This window comes from Diadema setosum, chromosome 8, assembly GCF_964275005.1.
Source record: "Diadema setosum chromosome 8, eeDiaSeto1, whole genome shotgun sequence".
Lineage (NCBI taxonomy): Eukaryota > Metazoa > Echinodermata > Echinoidea > Diadematoida > Diadematidae > Diadema > Diadema setosum.
The window spans coordinates 6116276-6122607 of record NC_092692.1 but is presented as its reverse complement, the minus strand read 5'-3'; the positions used below and the strand labels follow the sequence as shown (position 1 = coordinate 6122607).

Genomic DNA, 6332 nt, shown 5'->3' with positions numbered 1-6332 from the left:
GTACCACAGTTTTATTTTGTGTGTGTGTGTGTGTGTGTGCGTGTGTGTGCATGGCTGTATCAGAATAATACAAAGAAAATAAGATTATGACAAGAAATTTTATTCATCTTTATCACCTGGTATTTAAAACGTTTGTGTGATACATTTTGTATAGTGCATGATCATGCGTTGAAACAGCGTGTGTGTGTATGTGCGTTTATTCTTCACACACAACCTAAATGAGTCAATTCCTGGCCTGACTAGCATTAAACTAGTCGAGCACGGTTAGTAAAAATTGCTATACGAACATGATGATAGTAAAATGCGGCAATGCAGCTAGTAATGCTCTGCTGGATTAAATCAGGCCATGGTTTACTAACCCAAAGCTAGTCAATCAAGTTTGACTAGCATAAAATTGTATGCTGTACTAGTTTGCAGTGTATACGCCAAGAATTAGTCAAAGTGGAGGAACTAGTGTAAAGCTAGTCGAAGTGGAGAAACTATCATAAACTCGTTGATCTTACGAAAACAGCGCATGTTAGTAAAACTGAAGGAACTTCCGTGAACTAGTAAGTCAAGCTGGCAGAACTAGGGTGAATTCCAGTGAATACATATTTGAATGCATTTGGTTAGGCCAATACAAATTGAGAATTCCCCTGTCATGTGTTTACTTTAAGCCAATCACCAGCCGCAATTTCCCCTGGTTTGGGCGCGGGAAGGTTTACCTGAGCGACGCGTCTGTCGCCTGTGCGTGGACGTACTGTGTGCATGTGTATACGATGTGCTGTGCGTGTATTATATGCATAGGATTTACGTGCGTGTGCAATCGTGAGAATCAGAGCCTGGATGTAATGGACGTGAGAAAATTTCTGTCTTCAAATGGAGTGGGGCGGAGATATTATTCACATTTTTGAAGGTAAGCAAACCATAGATCGATCTAATTATAACTTGTTGAGTTTTTCCAGTATTATGGGCTACTACCTCTCCGTAAACGACCATCTAAGTTACCTTACGAATAACCCCGGGCCCGGGACGCTCCTTGTAACGTTAGTGTACACAGTTAGCTATGGGGCTGGTCGCAGTTAATACCATAAACACCTACAGCTAGAATCCGAGGCCGAAACTCAACTGTTAGGTGTTAGGATCTAATACTACAGTAATACTTTGAGTCTTTGTGCATGTTGGGATGGGGCTCGGCCTATTCGCGGACTATTACATAAGTCTTTAACTTTTTAACGTTAGAAACGCATTTTTCAAACAAAATAGAGTCTAGACCAGGTTATGATTTCCAAAATTAACAAAAATGAGTGACGAATGTAACCGTCATTGACATTGTACATCTGACATTGTAACTGTGTGAGGGGGCTACCCGGTACTTGTACTTTTGTAGGCACCTATAGAGCGAAGTTGAAAAAATGCCTCTCATGATACATCGATCATCAGGAGCTATCTTCTAATAGAGTTCTAAAAGTTCTAACGTTAACATTATGCGTTTCAGAAAATGTTGGGACACACTAAACTCTGAGTCTAAATTCTCCAGAACGTTAGTCGTAGGCCTAACGTTAATTATACTAACAGTGTAATGTTAGATCTTAGAGAAACTAATAGAACTAGACACGGTCTAGTCTACATGTAAGTTGGGGTTCTACCGAGGTAGGGCTTACTCTAAGTCTAACTGTAAAAGTCTAACCGTTAGTCTAAACAAGTCTCACAACCGTTGGCGTTAATTGTAGGCCCTACTCATTTATTCTATTCCAACTAGAACAGCATTAACGCGAAATAGGCCTACTATTACTAACGGGTTAGGCCCAACTAGTATTAGTAGGTAGTCTAGAACTCCGGTTAGGTCCCCACTCACCCTTCACCGCTATAGCTGGGGACTTCTTTCAACCTCCATAGACTTTGCGCATTAGTGGAGACACACACGCAGAATGAGAGGGGACCGATATCACGATTTAGCCCTAGAACGTAGTAGAAGCAGAACCTAGACCACTGTTAAACATCTAGGGCCTACATTGAACGGTTTTCCAGGATAAGCTATATCCTAGGGCCTAGGTCCGGTTCTCATTGCAGTATTATAGACCTAACGTTAGGCCTACAGTGCAGTGGTATGAACTCTACATGGACTACAAGCATAGCATCATGCACACAGAGATGATCACTGTAAAGTATGTAGAGGGAGACGTATGGTCGAGTTTAGACCACGGTTAGAGATCGACGTATATAAAGCTGTGCTATAATTAACCCTATTTTAACTGGGGGGTCAAATTGACCCCCTTCTCGACATTTCACGCCACGATTCCGCAACGCGCAAAGATTTTGCCGCGTCATTTCATGACTTTTTTTCATTGTAAGTCTCCCGCATATTTTGAGACCAAATTTGCGACGTCCGGGTACACCGTTTTGAAGTTACGCAATGTTTTGCATATGCATGTCAACCTGAAAACAGCTCAAATTCATGATTTCTGTGCAAATCCTATGCAAATTGTGGTTTGTTTGTTTTGTTTTTTTTTTGGTTAATTGATATAAGTTAGATTATTTCAACTTTTAACCATTGAAATTAATCAATTCTAATGTAGATAAGCTTGAAAAAGTGCCTGCAACAAATTTTGGAAAAAAAAACAAACAAACAATGGAAAACAAAAGATCGAAAAAACAGTAAAATACATGAAAAATTAACAAAACAATAAAAAAACAAAAGAAACTGATTTTGACTGCGCTATTTTTTTAAAAGAAAATTGTTTGATGTGTCTTGAGGAACTCTGACACAAAAATTTAGCAATCCTTCAGTCTTTTTGTTGGAGTTATATGTAAAAATATAATTTCATGCATAAATTTGCATAATTAATTTATTCAAAAATATAAAATCAACATTTTTTCTATTGTATGACCGTGTAATCTTGTAGTTGACATCCGGCTCTATTTTCAGGCAAAATTTTGCGGCGATCGCGCGATCGGCGGCCGAGATCTGAAGGGGGGGGGGGGGGGGAGTCAAATTGACCCCCCCCCCCGTAAAAACTTGGTCTCCAATAGCCCAGTTGAAATAGGGTTAATGCAATAGACTAGAAGCGTCTAGAAACTCTACATTGCTATTGAGTCGACAGCCGAATCACTGACACTGTGTTGCCAGAAGGTGATCTCGATTGATACGGTATAAAAAAAAAAATGGTGAAATTTGGTGATTTATATAATTGTGATGACCTATGTAGTAAAAAGGACTTTTATTTGCCACCACATTCGAGCATCCACACAGCTGGGAGAATACCATAGTGCTATTGCACTCCCACGTCATGTGTGGCAATCATCTAAGTAAGAAATACGATGCATGCACTGTTAAGTGTTAGTCCGCTGTGACATCACACTTCTAGCTGAAGATCAACGTGCTCACACATCATGGAGATCGATCCCCCTTTTTAGCAGACGACAACGCCAGCACGGGTACTATATTTGAACATTGTTTTTTATCAAAGTTACAGGTGACCTTAGGCATTGAAATTTGGCAGAGATCATCTTTGGGTCTTTCTAAATATGATGATCGATGTAGCTAAAAAGTAATTTCTAGCTTTTCTATTGATGCACACTTAGTATTTGTGTGAACAAAACGGAACTGCATATTGTCTTGTGGAGATGAGTTCTAAATCCATTTCTGAACATTGTGTTTTCATGCTTTCCTCCAGATAAAAAGACGTAACATGACAGTTCTTCGGGAGTGATGGTGATTTAAAGGAACTCGGTATAGGGGTCATCATTTGGAGAACGAAGACAGATTGATAGCTGTACAGTCTCTAGCTGTCACACCACGAGGGTGCAGATCACCAGATCGAAGAAGTACATGTAACAGATGTGGCCAACGACTAGTCATTGAATGCAGGGTTGACGAATGCTGGAAACACCGGGCCAACATCAGCGAAGGAGCCTCTGAGATATGGACTTCCATTGCACTAACCCTGCTGTAAGCTATTCTGTTGTTTTCCACGATGATTAATGAAGGGAGACTAGTTTGAAATTGATTCACATTTATTTTACATTCTAGAGTCTCAGTAATTACATAAGAGGCTACATTAAGAGACTGAAAGCTTTGTTGGTTTTGTTTTGTTTGAAGAAATGATTTTCAAGTATTAATTATTCTTCATGGAGCAGTTTTGGAGCTGTCCTTCTCTCTGAAAATGAAAGCCTTGAGAGGTTAGTACTCGTATTTAAGAAAAATGTGTACTTGCTGTATCGACAGAAGTGAAAACCATGTTATGGTCAGTCTTGAGTTGTGTAAGTAGAGCTGAACGTTGCTTATGGCAAATATGTATATTAAATGATTTTGCACTTCAAGTTTATAATGTAAACTGGAGGGACCTATTATCCTCATGCCATAATTTGTATGATTTGTAAAACCTTTAGATTTTACTTATTTGCCCAGGAATTCAACACACACATCACTCCAAGGGGGAGGAGATACTTCAATAGCTGATGGAAGGAGTTCTGACTGCTCCAAGGAGACACCTGCTTATCCAGATCATCGTAGCATATTTCTTGTTGATAATGGAAGCAGAAAACTGTACAGCGTAAGTTCAATTGTTTGAATACTGGTCTGGAAAACCAGTTTCCCATTGTCATGTCTTGTACTATACATTTCCATGCAATATAGCACCATCTAATTTGCCTGTTCACTTTTGTTTTTGTCTTCTCAAATATAGAGAATAACAGTCTGAAATGTGCCCCCCCCCAAAAAAAAAAAAAAAAAAAAAAAAAAAATGAATAAAAAAAAAAATGAAGGGACCGGTAAGTATAACGTTGTAAATGAAGTGATGGTTATAGATTTAAAAATAAAGACTGATATACTTGTATGAAACATGTAAACAGAGTGTACCTACAAGACTCCGCGCTGACTTATTTTCTTGGTAGCCCGATTGGGCCACATGTAAATGATAATAGTCCTAATACTTATGATATAATTATAATAATGATGAATAAAAAAAATGGAAATTGATTTGCCATAAAGTTCGATGGATAATCACATCTTGTATTTTTCTACTAACTGTGCACATCCACACTTAACCCATCTGCATGAAATTTTCATTTGTATTAACTGATATTTGGTGTAAGAAGCACATGAATAAATGTACTTGAAACAGCGGTACTGAATAGCAATAGAAATTAATGCCAAGAAAAAAAACATGAAAATATTTCAGCCCCTTAAAAGATTGAAATGAGGGTCAATTTTTTGATGTTATATTTGCTTCGTAGAATATGATTAACATTCTTCTTGCTTCCTTTTTAAATTCAGATACCCAAGTAGTGAGCAAAAGACGCGTTGAAGCCAAGGCAGTTGCGATGCAGTACCCCACTTTGTGAGACACCACACAAGGTGCACAAGGATATGTAAGTTTATACTCATAAGTTTATGTGATCTACAACTTTTTAGCCCTCTTTAGCAGAAAGCTTAAGTGACATACATGGTATCTTATTCATCTAGCTTTTAAAAACTTGAACATTTTCAACTTTTCTCCAGAGATAGTGGACAGAATTCAACCATACTAGGAGTTGATCATCCTTGTTTAGTTAGGGGGCAAGGACCCAAAGTTGTTCAGGATATGGTCATGAGCCCCCCCCCCCCCCCAAAAAAAAAAAAAAAATGGCCTTTACAGGGAAATTAATTGCATCTATGTCTTAATTAAATCATTGGGCAGATATACAGGCAATGTGGGGGCTTTTGATAATCTTTGATGTACATGTTCATAGATGTCTAATAAATTTTGTGTGCAGATTGGTCTGATTCCATGACTTACTAGTAGGTTGGATGTACGTAAACTCCAACGTAACGTAATGTAACGTAAGCTCCAACATGCCAGTTGCGCCATTCATTTATTATAAACCTATTCTCGTTTTCTTCCATAAGAATGCCACTACATGTATTTCTACTGCTATCAGATCTTCATCAGTTATAGTCACTCTGTGCCAAAGTGAAATTTGTTGAGACTCGAGAAAAGCTTTGACCTACAATGCATTCTTATATTTCAGGAGTACCTGTATGACAAGGATCTCGGGATTCATTGAGTATCGTTTGGAGACCTTGAGGAGCTATGACACCACTCATCAACTCAGGCAGAGAGAGAGTAGTTGCAGCTCCCACCAAGCCCCTGACTGAACACAATTCCAACGTTAGATTAGAAGCCCAACGAGAAGAGACAGCTACCATCGGTGTATAGGCCTACGTACATATCCTTGCTTTTTCCTCTTTGAGATACATTAAATGCTCCTCTGAAGTTGGAACTTACATTCTTGTTGAAGAGTCAGCCTCATCAGGCTCATCTGTAGTTGAACATGAAGCTGTTACCAGGACGTACTGCAGCACTTCAACA

At 38.8% G+C, this 6332-nt stretch overlaps 1 long non-coding RNA gene across 2 annotated transcripts; it reads left to right on the top strand.

Moving 5' to 3' along the window:
• The first annotated feature begins 811 nt into the window (after positions 1-811).
• On the top strand, positions 812-6120 carry LOC140232395 (uncharacterized). Of its 2 annotated transcripts, XR_011901483.1 has the most exons (5): positions 812-895; positions 3657-3931; positions 4391-4535; positions 5258-5352; positions 5992-6120. It is a non-coding gene; the product is annotated as an uncharacterized lncRNA (long non-coding RNA). The 2 variants fall into 2 exon arrangements; XR_011901482.1 differs by lacking the exons at positions 5258-5352; positions 5992-6120 and having other exon boundaries at positions 4391-4673.
• Positions 6121-6332: the final 212 nt, after the last annotated feature.